The sequence below is a fragment of the Harpia harpyja genome, chromosome 21 (assembly GCF_026419915.1).
Source record: "Harpia harpyja isolate bHarHar1 chromosome 21, bHarHar1 primary haplotype, whole genome shotgun sequence".
In the NCBI taxonomy this organism is placed as follows: Eukaryota; Metazoa; Chordata; class Aves; order Accipitriformes; family Accipitridae; genus Harpia; species Harpia harpyja.
Window position 1 is genome coordinate 19,910,325 of NC_068960.1, and position 13,326 is coordinate 19,923,650.

At 52.0% G+C, this 13,326-nt stretch overlaps 1 protein-coding gene across 1 annotated transcript in view; it reads left to right on the plus strand.

Annotated features, from left to right (window-relative positions):
• The first annotated feature begins 69 nt into the window (after positions 1 to 69).
• LOC128134646 (uncharacterized) overlaps positions 70 to 13,326 on the plus strand; it is a 34,019-nt gene continuing 20,762 nt past the window's right edge. The window contains exon 1 of the mRNA XM_052772636.1: positions 70 to 627. The gene's annotated coding sequence lies outside the window, so the exon portion shown is untranslated. The remainder of the gene's footprint in view (positions 628 to 13,326) is intronic.

Consider the following 13,326-nt stretch of genomic DNA (forward strand, 5'->3'; position numbering starts at 1 on the left):
TAGTTATGCATGCTGGATTACGGTTTGCCTTACTGGGAGGACAGTAGCGGTCTCTGGGCAGTTCCTTGAAGGCTGGGCCTGGTTTGTGTAGCCTCAGCTCAGTGCTGTCTGACACCCAAGTACTACCTGAAGCACTTTTCCAAATTTCCCTTGATGGTAATGTTTGGAAGAGGCTGTAGGTACTGAGGCTGGGTTGGGTTGGCTCATGGAGCTGGCTGTTAAGTTATGTGGAAGCATCACCTGTCTCCTGCTTGGCTCCAACTAGCCCTGTCCAGCCTCTGTTTCTGGTGCCTTTCCTCACTGGAGTACCTTACCCAGGAGCCTACACGTGTGCTGAAGTGAAGACTGCAGGCTCACCAAGGTCCCTACAAAACGTCAGGGCCATTGGAGCCTATCTTGACAGCATGGTTGGAAAACACCAGGATCCTGGTGTTTTCCAAGTGCTCTCCAGAGTGCTGTGCTCAAAAGGAAGAGATCACAGAATCACAGAATGGTTGATGTTGGAAGGGGACCTCTGGAGTCCATCTGGTCCAATTCCCCTGCTCAAGCAGGGCCACCCAAAGCTGGTCTCCCAGGACTATGTCCAGATGGCTTTTGAATAGCTCCAAGGATGGAGACTAGAGATAGGTATGTTGCTCTGGTTTTTTTGGGGTTTGTTTTTTTTTTTTCCCTGCATAGACCTCTGCTCTGGGCATATGTGGACTACCTTGTCTGCGACCTCCCTTTCTGTCCCTTTGTGAGATCCCTGGGATCCTGAGGGGGTTAGTGCCAGCCTTGTTACTGCTGCAGCCTCCTTGTCTGAGGACTTGACACTTGGTGCTGTGCTTGGTCTAATGCATGCTAATAATACAGGTTGCAGGCAATAACTGAGCCTACGAATGAGTATCAGGCTGTGACTGATGAATGTGTTTGTTAGTAAGTAATGAAAGGTGGAAGGTAGAGAGGGCTGGATGGGCTGATGCAATAGCAGACCCATTACTGATTCCAGTTAGTTAGCCTTATGACTAGCTGCGGTCATGACCCTGGGTATGCATTTACCAACGCTTCCTCTGTTCCAGACTATTCTCTGCTTAGAAAGTGGTTGCGCATGTGTGGAACTGCTCACCATTAAAAGCTTCTCAGATGAGAGTATTTTTATGGTTAATAACCTCACTGGAGCTGTCTGTGCTCTTTAACCCTCCCTGTGTGTGGAGGAGGCTCCTTTTTTAATTCACACTACTGTGTGCAGTCCAATCAATGTTGCCACATCCTCTCCATCTCAGCTTCCTGCTGATAGGGATATAACATGCAACCCAGTGTGTGTTGTTTTCTTCTGATTAAAATAGTCATCTTCGGTTCTGAAGGGCACGAGTGTGCAAAATGGAATACTCGTCCTGATTCCAGCTCTGATATACGGTGGCTGTGTCATGAGCACTGCAAGGTGGCAGTGGTAGCTGCTACAGGACACTGCCTAGATTACTGTTACAGAAGAACAGGGTAACAGCAAGGTAGGTGGGATTCAACAGGAGAGGCTGGCCCAAAGCCCTGGGCTGGTACCCTGTGATTTGAAAGATAAAACAAGGGTCCACCAATTAAAAGACTTAACAGTCTATCTCTTTTCCCCACTAAACCTCTGAGCACAGAAGACAATTTACAAGGCCCTAAGGGCTCTGCTTTTCAGCCCAGTGAGGTTGGTGCTGGGATAGCTACGGGCAGCCCACCTCGCCCTTTGGAAATGCAACTCAAATGTGCTGTGGGCCACAATCTTTGGTAAGTGCTTGGCAGCCCAAGGTGTGTGTGAAGTTTGGGCTGCTCTGCAATACTGCAAGGGCTCTTGATTGGTACATGCACTGATGAACGCTGCTGTGTGACTGGAGCAGAATGAAATAATCAGACTGTCTGCCTTTTCCTGGGCTGGGTTTTTATTCTCTTTTTCTAGCTTCCTTTGGGGAAGCTATAGTACTCATGAGCAAAACCTTTCCTGGTGGCACCTTTCTTTTTCCCTTTTGCCCAGGGAATCTATTTAGTCTTAAGGAGATAGAGGTCTGCTCCTTAGATGCACTGGCTGCCTGCTTTTGATGGGTCTAGCAATTGAGTTGCTGCTGCCTGGATGCTGCTGGTTCTGGAAGCACGGAAGACACTGATCCATGGGCCTCTGCTGCTGAGCTTCTACATGCCCTTTGAAAAGGAATTAGAGTTGCCTGAACTAAGTGGAGAAGACATTTGCTGGGCAGCTTTCAACAACAGCGCTGCGACAGGCTAATGACAGAGCAGAACCACAGACTAAGAGAGTAATGAAGAAAGTTTATTTTATGGCTGCCTCTAGTCTATCCCAATCTGAGCAGCTATTTCTGCCATTGTCCACAGAGTAGTGACAGACAGCGAGCAGAATCCCATGCTACTCTTCCCAGCATCTCAGCACTGAGCAGACAAGACCGTCTCCTTGCTGAGCTCAGCTAAGGCTAAATGTTTGTAAAGATAGATCACTTTTTCCTGGAGTTGGAGTTGAAACTGCAGGTATTTGTGTGTGCTGATGCCAGTCTGCTCAAGTATTGCCACTGCCAGGACTTGCTTGGAATTGCACCTGACATCCCTGGCATCATCCTGCCTTCAGGCTACCGTGGAAATATTGAAGGGCATGTACCACCACTCCCATTCATGAGTAGGTGCTTGGCTGCCTTTCAGGGTGCCACCTTCTGGAGTCAGTGTTCTCGGGACAGAATCGGACGTTTCTTGTTCTGTATGTGCCCCAGCAAAAAGGGTCACCCTGTCCCATCATGGGATCACCTATGGGGACACAGAGTGTCACCCTAAAGCAGAGGGACTATACCAGTTGAAAATCTGGCTCCACCTGGGACTGTAAGGATGCTAGGTAAGGGGGTGATGCTTTTCAAATTGGAGGCATTGTTAATCTTCAGGATGAAGAACAAGCTTTCTCTTTGGTGCCCCAAGCATCCTCTGCAAAGGCCATAGGGAGGAGGTAGCCACTGCTCCCTTGCACAGAGCAGTTTCATCTTCACGTGCTTTTGTGTCCCCTAGGAAGAGTGAGGCAAAGTGTTTCTAAAGTTGATGCAGCACATAAAGGAAGCTGGCTCACTAATGACATGCTCCAAATGTCTCTACAGGGACTAAAGAGGTTCCCAGAAGCTGTGGCTGTGCTTTGAAGCATCTTTAGAGCCTTGTGCTGCCTCTTTTAATGGATATTCACAGCCAGGGACAGTGCTATGCTTTGCTTTCAGTCCTGCTGGAAATTAAGCCTGTAATGGAAGGGCTGGAGCCCAAAACCCTGAAAAGAAGCATAGCTGGGCTTCTCATTCAGCCATCCCAGAAGGGATCTTAGTGTGAGGATGCTCCACAGCATGTTTTGGTGATCAGCAAGTGTGAGCTTGGAAGAGGATTCCAGCTTCTAGTTAGAGGGTAACAGTTTCTCCTGCTTTCTCATTGCCCTCACTCCCTGGCAGTTCCCATGGCTGCTGGCTCTGCATGGGGGAGCACCTGTTCTCCACTTCGGCTGCAGTAGCTGAGGATGTTCACTGGCTTGTAGCTGAAAAGGCTGCGTTAAGGTACTGTATCTTATGGGGATTGTGGGGTGGACTGACTCAAGTGGGTGTATTGGCCTAGGATGGCATCGCTGGTACTGTGCAAAGGGTTCGCATTCATCCACCCACATATAGAGAATAGGAAGGGCTGTCACTGAGGTTGTAGGGGATGGAAGTGGCTGGGCAGCTCTTGACAGTCAAGGTGAAGATAGAGTCTGATTTGTAGGTGCAGCCAAGGGAAGAAAGCAGGAAGAGTTGTTCTGTCCAGCCATGAGGTAGAGGGGGGTTTAGGGCTGCATTGCCAGGTTATCTATGCCCGCTTTCCTTCTGGGAATCTAGTTGTTTTGGAAAAATATGTGTCATTGTAAAGAGGAGAGGAAGGAGTTTGCACATGCATGAACACACAAATTAAAAGTTTCTATGCTTTGTCCGTGCTCAAGCACAGGTACCACTTCCCTCCCCCAGAACAGTGCAGAGGTCCTGGGCACGTCTCTGCCTGCTCAAGCACATGCAGCCTGTTCTCTCTTCCCCGTCACCTTCCCTGTGTGAACGTCCCCCCCTTGGTGGCTGGGCTGTATTTCTCCTAAGACATGAGTGTGTCTCTGCAGGGGAGAGCAGGGTCTGTCCAGTGCTCTGCCTGCTTTCCTCCCCTACCCCCTTCCCCCGCTGCCCATTTCAACAGGCAACACAGATACTGCCTTGGGAGTTCCTGTGTGTCCCAAGTCATTCTTGGGTGAGCGGGCTGGGTTTTATCACCTTGCGTTGTTCTGGGTAGTCACAGTTGCAGCAGCAGCAGCAGATAAGCAGCAGGAGCAGCAGCCAAAGCACAGTCCCTGGAGAAAAGTGAGCAATTAGAGCAGCATCAGCCTCTATGTCTCCCCGACAGCACCCTGTCTTTCAGCAAGTACCCTCGTGGCTGTCTGCTCCCCTTTTTCCCCTGTTAGCATCACAGCACTTTGCGTGAAGTGCTGTACATCACACAGGGCATGACAACCCCACAAACACCATCTGAGCCCAGGTTGGTTGAACTGTGCCAGTGTTAGGCAAGGTGGTGGCATGGTTATGAAAGTGGTCTTGCAACTAGAGGAGGTTACGCAGGGAATGTTTCCTCCGAGCCTGCTGCTGTTGCTGCCCTTGTCTGCTGGATGTAAATGGAGTGGCTGCACTCTTGCCATTCTTCCTCCAGGGCTGTGCTGCTGGGGGGGCTGCATAAATTGCTGGGATTAGGGCAGCTGCCTGCCAAGCCCAGCACCAAGAGAAGCTGTCTAGTGCATGCCTCGTGCTGAGCTATGCACTTACCCACAAAGATGAAGAAGATGGCAAAGGCAGCGATGTCCCACTCAGTCTCAAAGAACCTTTTTCTTGCCAGCCGGCTCAGGAAGTTGTGGATCTCATTTTCCAGGTCTGGGCTTTCGCTCATTGTCTCCATTTCTGCTCAGAGTTTATCCAGGTGGCTGACCTGTGGACCTGCTGGGCAGCAAGACAGCCCCTGCTAGCAGGGGTGGGACTGGAAGAGAAACGCAGCTGCACGCTGCTGGTCCCTCACCAGAGGACACAGGCCATCGCTTGGGGACAGGGTGATCCTTCTAAACCTGACTGTGAGCCTTGACTTAGGGCTGGCCTTGTAGGGTGGCAAACAGTGTGCCCAGGCTAGAGCAGGAGCATGGCAAGACTTCAGTCAGGAAAAAGCTGCCCTCCTTTCGTGCACCTGCTGTAGATGCAGGCTGTTGTGTCAATGTGACACCCTGCTCTCCTCTGCGGGCCTGGTTGGCAGGAGGGAGCAGTGGGACCCAGCCTGCAGAGCTGTGCAGGAGCATGGCAACGGGAAGGGCTTCCAGCTTTTCAGAAGCACAGGCTGCCCCTGCTGCAGGAGGGGTGGGTGGAGAAGGCAGCAAGCAGGTACTGACCCCTGTCCCCGTGGCTGCCAGGGCAGTGGGGCCCTGCCTGCACCGAGAAGAGGGCAGGAGACCTGTGCCTTGGCTTGTGCTTGCCTGGCCTGATGCTTCAGGGCGAGGGCTGGGCCGTGCCTGAGGCACTGGGGAGAAGGGAATGGCCCAGGGCTGCGGCCGGGCCCTGCCCTTGCTCCCTCCCTCCCTCCCAGAGTCGCATTTCCCTGTCAGCTAGGTCTGGCCTTACCCTGCTGCCTGTGCGCTAGCTCTGCCCCACGTTCTCTTCCCGGGCACCCGGGGCAGAGCTGGCTGCCACGGCCCTGGCCCTCACTTCGTCCCCAGAGAGCACCTACCGCCGGCCAGGGAGGCACGGGCAGGCAGGGGAGAGGCAGGAGGAAACCTCCTCTGGCAGCCGCATGGTGCTGGGGACAAAGGTGGCTCCAGGGCCCGGCGGTGCGGGTGCCGGTGCCATTCCAGTGGGGAGGTGGGTCCCCAGCCCTCCCCCGGGGGCCAAAGGCTGCAGGGCCTGGAGGCCCGGCCCAGCTTCCCTCCTGGCTCAGCCCTGAGGAGAGAGGAGTCTGATGCCGGGCCTGCCTTGGCCCCACGGTGGCACCCCAGAAGGTGGCCCTTTCCCTGGGGTCAAGGTGTCCATAACCAGCCTCTCGGCCGCAGGCATGGTCAGGAGTGACAGGGCGAGCTGGGGGCCCGGCAGGGGACAATGGGGACACCTGGCTCTACCGCGCTGTGGCCGTGCTCCCCTGCAGCACGTTACAGCGTGGCACAGGGAGGAATGGGAAGGCTTGCAGCCGTGCCGGGGGGCTGTGGGGTTGTGGCCCTGGAGAGCGGGTCACAGGCAGCATGTGGGGTCCCCCATTGCTGACCATTGCGCTGCCCTTATGCGAGCACCCAGGGGCCGTCCCCGTGGGCTCCGGAGGAGCTGCTCTGGAAGAAAACCTCTCCAGCCCAGTGCTCAGCTTCCTCCACCAGTGGTGCCTGGGCTCCTTGTCGGTGTGGGTCCAGGCCCCTCTGCTCCACCTGGCCTCCAGACACTCCTGCCTTGCTTTCCTCTGCCCAGACTGTGGGACTGGAAGGGCTGAGACGTGACAGATCCATGCACAGAAGCAAAAGGTATCATGTTAGTGAAAGGGAACCAGAAAGTGGAAAGTGATTGAACCATAAGGCACACTACTTTCACTGTCTCATCTGAGTGAAACGAAAGAAAAAGTGAAAGGAATGGAATACAGAAAATGTGTTTTCCACAAGTTGTTAATAACAACAGTTAAAAATGAACAGTAATATCAGCTTGAGGCAAATCATTTAACTACCGTATTGTAGAATGAGCCTATTTTTTTCTGAATTATGATAATTTTTTAAACTGGTAGTCCTGCGAGGAGCAGGGAGTTGGACTCGATGATCCTTAAGGGTCCCTTCCAGCTTTTGAGATACTCTATGGTTCTATGTAGTTCAGGGGTGCATGGTGTGATCATGCCTGCTCTTCATCTTGCAGGCTGTGAAACAGCCGAGCCCTCCTGCCTAGGTCCTGCAAGGATCTCTCACCACTGGCCTGACTCAGTTTCCCTTTATGTGGTTACATCCTATTTGCTTTCCCTTTTTCTTGCTGAATTCCCTTCTGCTTAAAGGGATTGTAGCTGCACTCTCACTCCTTATGTAAGGATTCTGTGTGTAATATGCAAAGGGGCAAATCCCTGATGACCTAAAAATGATGTTTCAGGTCCTTGTGATTATTGACCACGCACATGGTTTTAAAGAAGAGTCTTTCAGAGGATGCTACAGTGGTCGATAACCCCTCTACTCAGGTTGGTGGGTGCGTGCCTGCCGGGGTGGGTCCCTGGGAGCCAGCCAAGGAAGGGGGCACTGACTGCAGAGCTCACCTTATCCCTCGCCCATCAGCAAACCTGCCTCTCTCCAGCTGTCCTCTGCCAGCACTGGCAAAGATTTTGTGAGGTGGGTCAGGGTGAGAGGGACAGGGCCTCTAGGACCCACCTAGTGTGGACTGGAAGTTCTGTCCCCTCTGCTGGCCTGGTTGTGGGTAGCCCTTTTGAGGCATCTGAGCACCAGCTGCCTGCTGGCCCCAGGGCACAGGGAGTTCTGAGCCAGGCAGGGCATGTGTCTCCTGAATTGCAGTGGGCAACAAAGAGGATGAGGAGCCAGGAGGTGACATCCTGCAAAGGATTAGCCCAGCATGGAGGCTCAGGAGCCCTTGCAGATGCTGTTCCTGCTGCTGCCACCTGTCTGTGGCATCAGCAGTGACCTGCAGCCCTCACTGGGAGCTGCTTGCACCTGCCTGGCTCAAAACCATGGCCTGAATGTGCTCTGTGGATGCAGAAATGCCCTTCCAGAGTCTAAGTGTCTTTATTAGAACAGTTGGTGGGAGGACTGCATGGGGGCAACTGGGCACAGCCCAAAACCAGCCAGCAGGACAGGACTTCCTTTTGGCAGCTTATGGCCCTAGAGTGAGTGATTAACACCATGCTTCACCAGTATAGTCCTCTAGCCTGGGGCACCAGGGACCAGGTCCAGCAGTGTGAGGATGGATTGCAATTAGCGGTGTCCCAAGAGGAAATAAAGGAGCCTGGGTGTATGGTAGGGGGAGAGCTCTGCATAGACCGTGCCACCTTTTCTTCGTACCTCTGGAGGAAGGCAATTCAAGCCCAAGCAAACCCTGCTGCCAGCTCCTTTCTGCTACAGCCCTGCACTGCTGGAGCAGGGGTTACAGACCCTGGTTTCAGATGTCAGCCCAGTGGGGGGGGTCCTTGCCCTTTGTCAGCAGCTCCAGGCCCCACGGTCCTGCCACAATTGCTGGGATGGGCCGGGCCTGGGGACCAGCCAGGGCTAGCAGGCCAGGGGAGGCTGGCAGGGAGCAGCCAGGCAGCAGCAAGTGGTTGAGGAAGTTGCATTTTTCCCCTTGGGCTGTTGTTATCAGGAACCTGGCTGGAGGCACCGCCATCAGTGGAAGCTGCCCAGCCACCCCAAAAGTTTGTGGAGGCCAGGGGCACCTCTCTGCAGTGTTCCCCACCTGCCTCTGCCACATGCAGTCACTTGCTTCCCACCATGCTCCTGACATGATTTCCTTTTATGTAGTCCCCACTGTACTGGGGCTGAGGTACCTGGGCAGAGACTTTCTCCAGGCCCTGGCTCTCTGCTTTTGAAGCTGTCCTAAAGCAGCTCCCAAGGAGGGGCTTTTTCTAGTGCAGGTTGGGATTAGCAGCAGCATAATGCTGCTGACCAGGCTGGACATCTTGCTCCAGCTGGTTGGCCCCTGTACCCTCATGTCCCTTCTCTTGCAGGGTGAGAGAACAGCACCCACAGGACTTGCTGCAATTTTTGCAGTTTTCCCCTTTCTTGACAATGTTCTCTGCCTTTACTGCTGCTCCATGTTGTTTTCCATTAAAAGGTGCAAAACTAATTTTGGAATTCAGACCACAGTGCTCTTCACTGAGGCTATAAAAATCTATTCCTTATGAGAACCTTGTGCATATTACTGAGCAGTACAGTAGTTCTGAGGGAATGCTGCTCACAGACAGGAACATCTAATACTGAGAGTTGCTTTTCGGTTTTGCACAACAACAAAAAAATCACATAGCAAAAGTAGTTTGCTAGAATGAGCCATCCTGATGGAGCAAGGATAGGATTGGACGAGTAGTGTGAGGCGAAGATGTGAGTTTAGAGCCAAGTTGAGCAGTCCTGAGATCTTGCAAGTTTAGCTGAAGCTTTGACTCCAGTTTATAAGAGCTAGATGTCATAGCCTTAGTTAACAGTGTTGAAAATGTTTTTGGTGTGATTTTTCTGGTTGTGTGTCCCAGGCAGCTGGAGATGGATGGCACACTCCTCAGGAAGGCAGCATGGGGTCAGAACAGCTCCAGTGCTGTGGAAGTGCAAGTAGGATGATACTTCCCAGCAGTGTGTGCTGGTCTGGTGCCAATGATGAGAAGCACCCAGGGGCTCTGCCTGCTTACAGCAGAGTCAAGTGCTGGCGGCTGCACTGCCTGGGCACAGTCTCCCATGATGCCTGGGATGGAGTCTGTGCCTCCTCATAGAAAGCCTGGGGGCTGAGACAAGGATTTTGCTCACACACACACCAGGCTTGACAGTGCTTGTGTTATCTGAAATGGCAGCAGACAAGCTGGTTTGACAGTTGGGGTTTTGCTCCATAGATTCATGGTGAAGTATAGTTTCACGCCTGTCTGGTCCCATCTCCCTGATCCTCAGCAGGAGAGAGAAGGTGGTGCAGAGGTTGATACATGGCCTCCTGCTTCTGAAGGTGACTCTCTTGGCAGAGCCAATGCCCAGGTCTCAAGGTGTTTGCTCTAGCAGAGCTGCTACTCCTTCTAGTGTCCCCCGTTTTCAGGACCTGGCTCTCATTCCTGGAGTGGGGCACTGGGGAGGGAAACCTCAGTTTGCCCTCATCTCCAGGAGACTGTCCCTGCTTGCTTCTTGTAGAGCAGTCCAGTGGAAGGCATCATGGCAGGGCTGTATAATCAGCTTTGGGATACAGGGGAGGATGCATGTGGGTCCCTGGGACTGGAGCTAGGAAGAGCCCAGTATACACTGCTCCCAGGGAGCATCGATCAGCGACAGGCCTGTGCATGAGCCACCCTGCTGGCATCAGAGAGAGGTGCAGGGCTGAGATGTGTCTTGGCTTTGTTCCTCTAAACATTCGATCCTGGCAGAATACAGGAATCCATAGGTGCTCAGCCTAAGTATGTGACAGTGCTGGGCTGCATCCTCAATCTATGGCTGAGACAGGAGGGAGCTACTGGTGTTTCAGTAAGCCAAGAAGGCAGTGTTAAAGTAGTGGAAGAGTTGGGTCAAGAGGGAAAGCCCACTGCAAAGACTGCCAAGAGTGCTTGGGTGTCTGGAACTTTTTGGGGCAGCTGGTGAGAGGCAGTGTCTGTTTGGGTGGGGAATGCTCTGACAGAGCATGTACTAGGTAAAGTATTAGGCGTTGTTTTCTTGCTTCTATGGTTTGAAAATTCCCAGCTGCCTTTTATTTTTAATAAAGTACACCTGTTTCCAGACTGAGCTCTAACTCAAGAAAATTATTAGTGTTCAAAAGGACTAGGGAATGTGAACAAGACCTTACAAACCCCCATGTGAAGTGGGTAGGGGGACTATTATGGGTGCTATTTTGGTGATATTATTGCTGCTATTTTTTCATTAAGAGAGAAGCTGAAGAACAATGAAGATCCTTGGTGCATGCTTGGAGTGGGAGAGGCTCTGTTGGAGAGGCTCAGACCTCAGCATGGTTAAGATTTCTTCACTGTCTAGTGATCTGGAAGGATTGCTGGCTGGTCCTGCTGCTGTGCTCAGGTTAACAGGCAAAGGAGCCATGTGCAGTGGGTGAGGCTGTGTGGAGATATGGTGCTGAGTCCTCGAAAGCTTGGGCAGTCTTTTAGGTGCTGCCTGTGTCTGGGGAGGTCTGAAAAAGAGATAGATGCACCATTCCACAAGGACCCACAGACTAATATTCCTTTCCATCAGCCAGGGGCTGTGGTGAAGCCACAGGGGATAGGAATGCTTCATAATCAGGTACCCTGCACTTTTCATACAGAGACTCACTGAACATGCCTCATTTATTGGTCCTTGCAATTTATACCCAGACGGTTGCTTGCTGTGGCAGCCGTAGTCTCCTAACCACCTGCTCGCCACTGCAGGTCCCTCAATTACACCATTCCCAAAACATGGTGGGCTGTAACCCCCTGGAGACATCCACTTCCCCAGATTTAGGCAATGAGAGGGAAGATCTCATTGGTCAGCCTTGGCTGCACAGTGAGAATTGAGTTTGCCTTGCCTCCACCTCCTCCTGTCTGCTCTGGTGACACCTTTCCCCATGGGGAAATCACTGGCAGAAGCAAAAGCACAGTTTTGCCTGAGTTAAACTTGCTGCAGGGAACTTTGCTGTGTGTCCCACAGGGCGGTATCACCCTCGTCCCTGCAGGCTGGCACCAGGCTGCCAAGGATACTGTCACCCTGAAGGAGGGAGCATGGGGGCTGCAGCTGAAATCCAGTGCTTCATGTCTACCTGGGGTAAGATCTGGGAGAAATCCCCATCTGGGTTGAGGAGAACTTCCACAGTTTCAATACAAATCTTTCTGTATAGAGCAAGAGTTCTACGCAGAACTTACAGTCTGTCATGGATAAGGATGTATTGCACATTGTAAAAACTTGCCTTCTCTGTCCAGGATGTGTATGGGTGCACATGGAGTCTGTCCCTTGGCTGTCCTCTCAGTCATTCATTGCTTATGTGCAACACCCCAGGAGCAGGGAGCAGCTAGGTGTGCAGGAGAACACAGGCACCCATGTGGTGTATTTGAGGTGGGAGACAGAACAAGTTCTGTTTGCTGGTAATCTTTGCAGAAGGTGGAATTGCTTGTCCTGATTGCTGTGAACAGTGGGACATATAATACGACCCTGCTTCTCTCTCCTACAATCTAATTAGAGCTGAATTCCACCACGACTCAAATCGTGGTGTCAGAATAGAAGCATTTTCAGTCAACTCAGGCAAATGAATGCTTTACCTCTCAGCTTCTTATCAGCAGGGTCCATAATTCACCTGAAAGATATTCCTATGCGCCGATTCATTGCCCAGAGACGGGAATGACATTTATGTCTCATTGTTGGGCTGCTGATTTTGAGAGCTGGGATGGGAGCAGCGACACCAGAGGAGACAGTGACTGGATAAATTTTCCCACATGGCCAGTTAGATGACTGGGTGGTTTTACAGGCAGGTGGTAAGTTAGCTAGGGAGGTTGAAAGCTTGAATGGGCGAGAGGCAAAATGCTGCATTTATTTGCTGAGTGGCTAGATAGGTGCAAATAGACATAAGGAAGAACTAGGTTAAGCAGCTGATGAAAATGGAGAGATTGTGCCTCACGCATCTCTGGGTGCAAAAATGATTTGCGGTCCTAGAGAAAACATGGGAGGTGGTCCTTGGCTCTTGAGCACCAAAATCACTCAGCATCTTGCTGCATCTCCCCATTATGCTCATTCTGCTCCCCCTTGCTGCAATCCCAGTGCTGGTCTAGCTGCTCTCACTGTCCCTGATCTGCCCTCTTCCCCACTAAACTTTGGGACTGGGACACCCTCTTGCTCGGCACCCCCAGGAAAGCGTGGTGTGCTTTCAGCAGCTATGACTGCTGGGTGTTTGGAAGTGCAAGATGGATGTGAGAGCAATTTCTCCAGGCTCTGTGTACTTTGTAGTGGTGTGGGCGATGCTGCTTAGGTTATCAGCATAATGAGCCCCCACTAGCAACACAGATTTGGGGTTCAAATCCCATGTAGGGAGTCAGATCATGAATGAAGGAGACAGGGAGGGAATACAGACACTCATGCCAATGCATGAGAGGAGCCAAGGGAGCCGCTCAGTGACTTTCTGCTCAGGTGATCTGCCCATCAGAGGATATTCCTAGCTCTAAGCTCACTCCAGAGAGCCTGGGCGGTCAGACAGCGTGTCCTGCTCCTCTGCAAACCCAGGATTGCACAAGTTCCTGCAAGACCCATCACTGGGGCTGACATTTAACTTTTCTTTGAGAAAGCCTTTGACCTGAGCTCAAACGTTTCCACTGTTGGGGTGGAGGATTTGCTGCCAATTCAAATAACTATCATCTTGCCCGGTAAATGAAATGCATGCTTTGGTTCCAGCCTGAGTGTGTACAACTTCCATTTCCAGCTAGGTCTGAGATCCCAGCCTGCAAATGGGGCTTCTCTTTTTCTCTTAGCACATCAAGGCAATATTCAGCTGGATTGAAATGCCAAATGCTTGCTGCCTTCCAGCCTGCCAAACAAGATGGGTGATGAAGGATCCCACATCACTGGCAGTACTCACTCAGCAATGATTCTCCCTTTCTAGCTGTGGTTTGTGGCACAGACATTTTAACGGGGTTTTAACCCACTTAGTG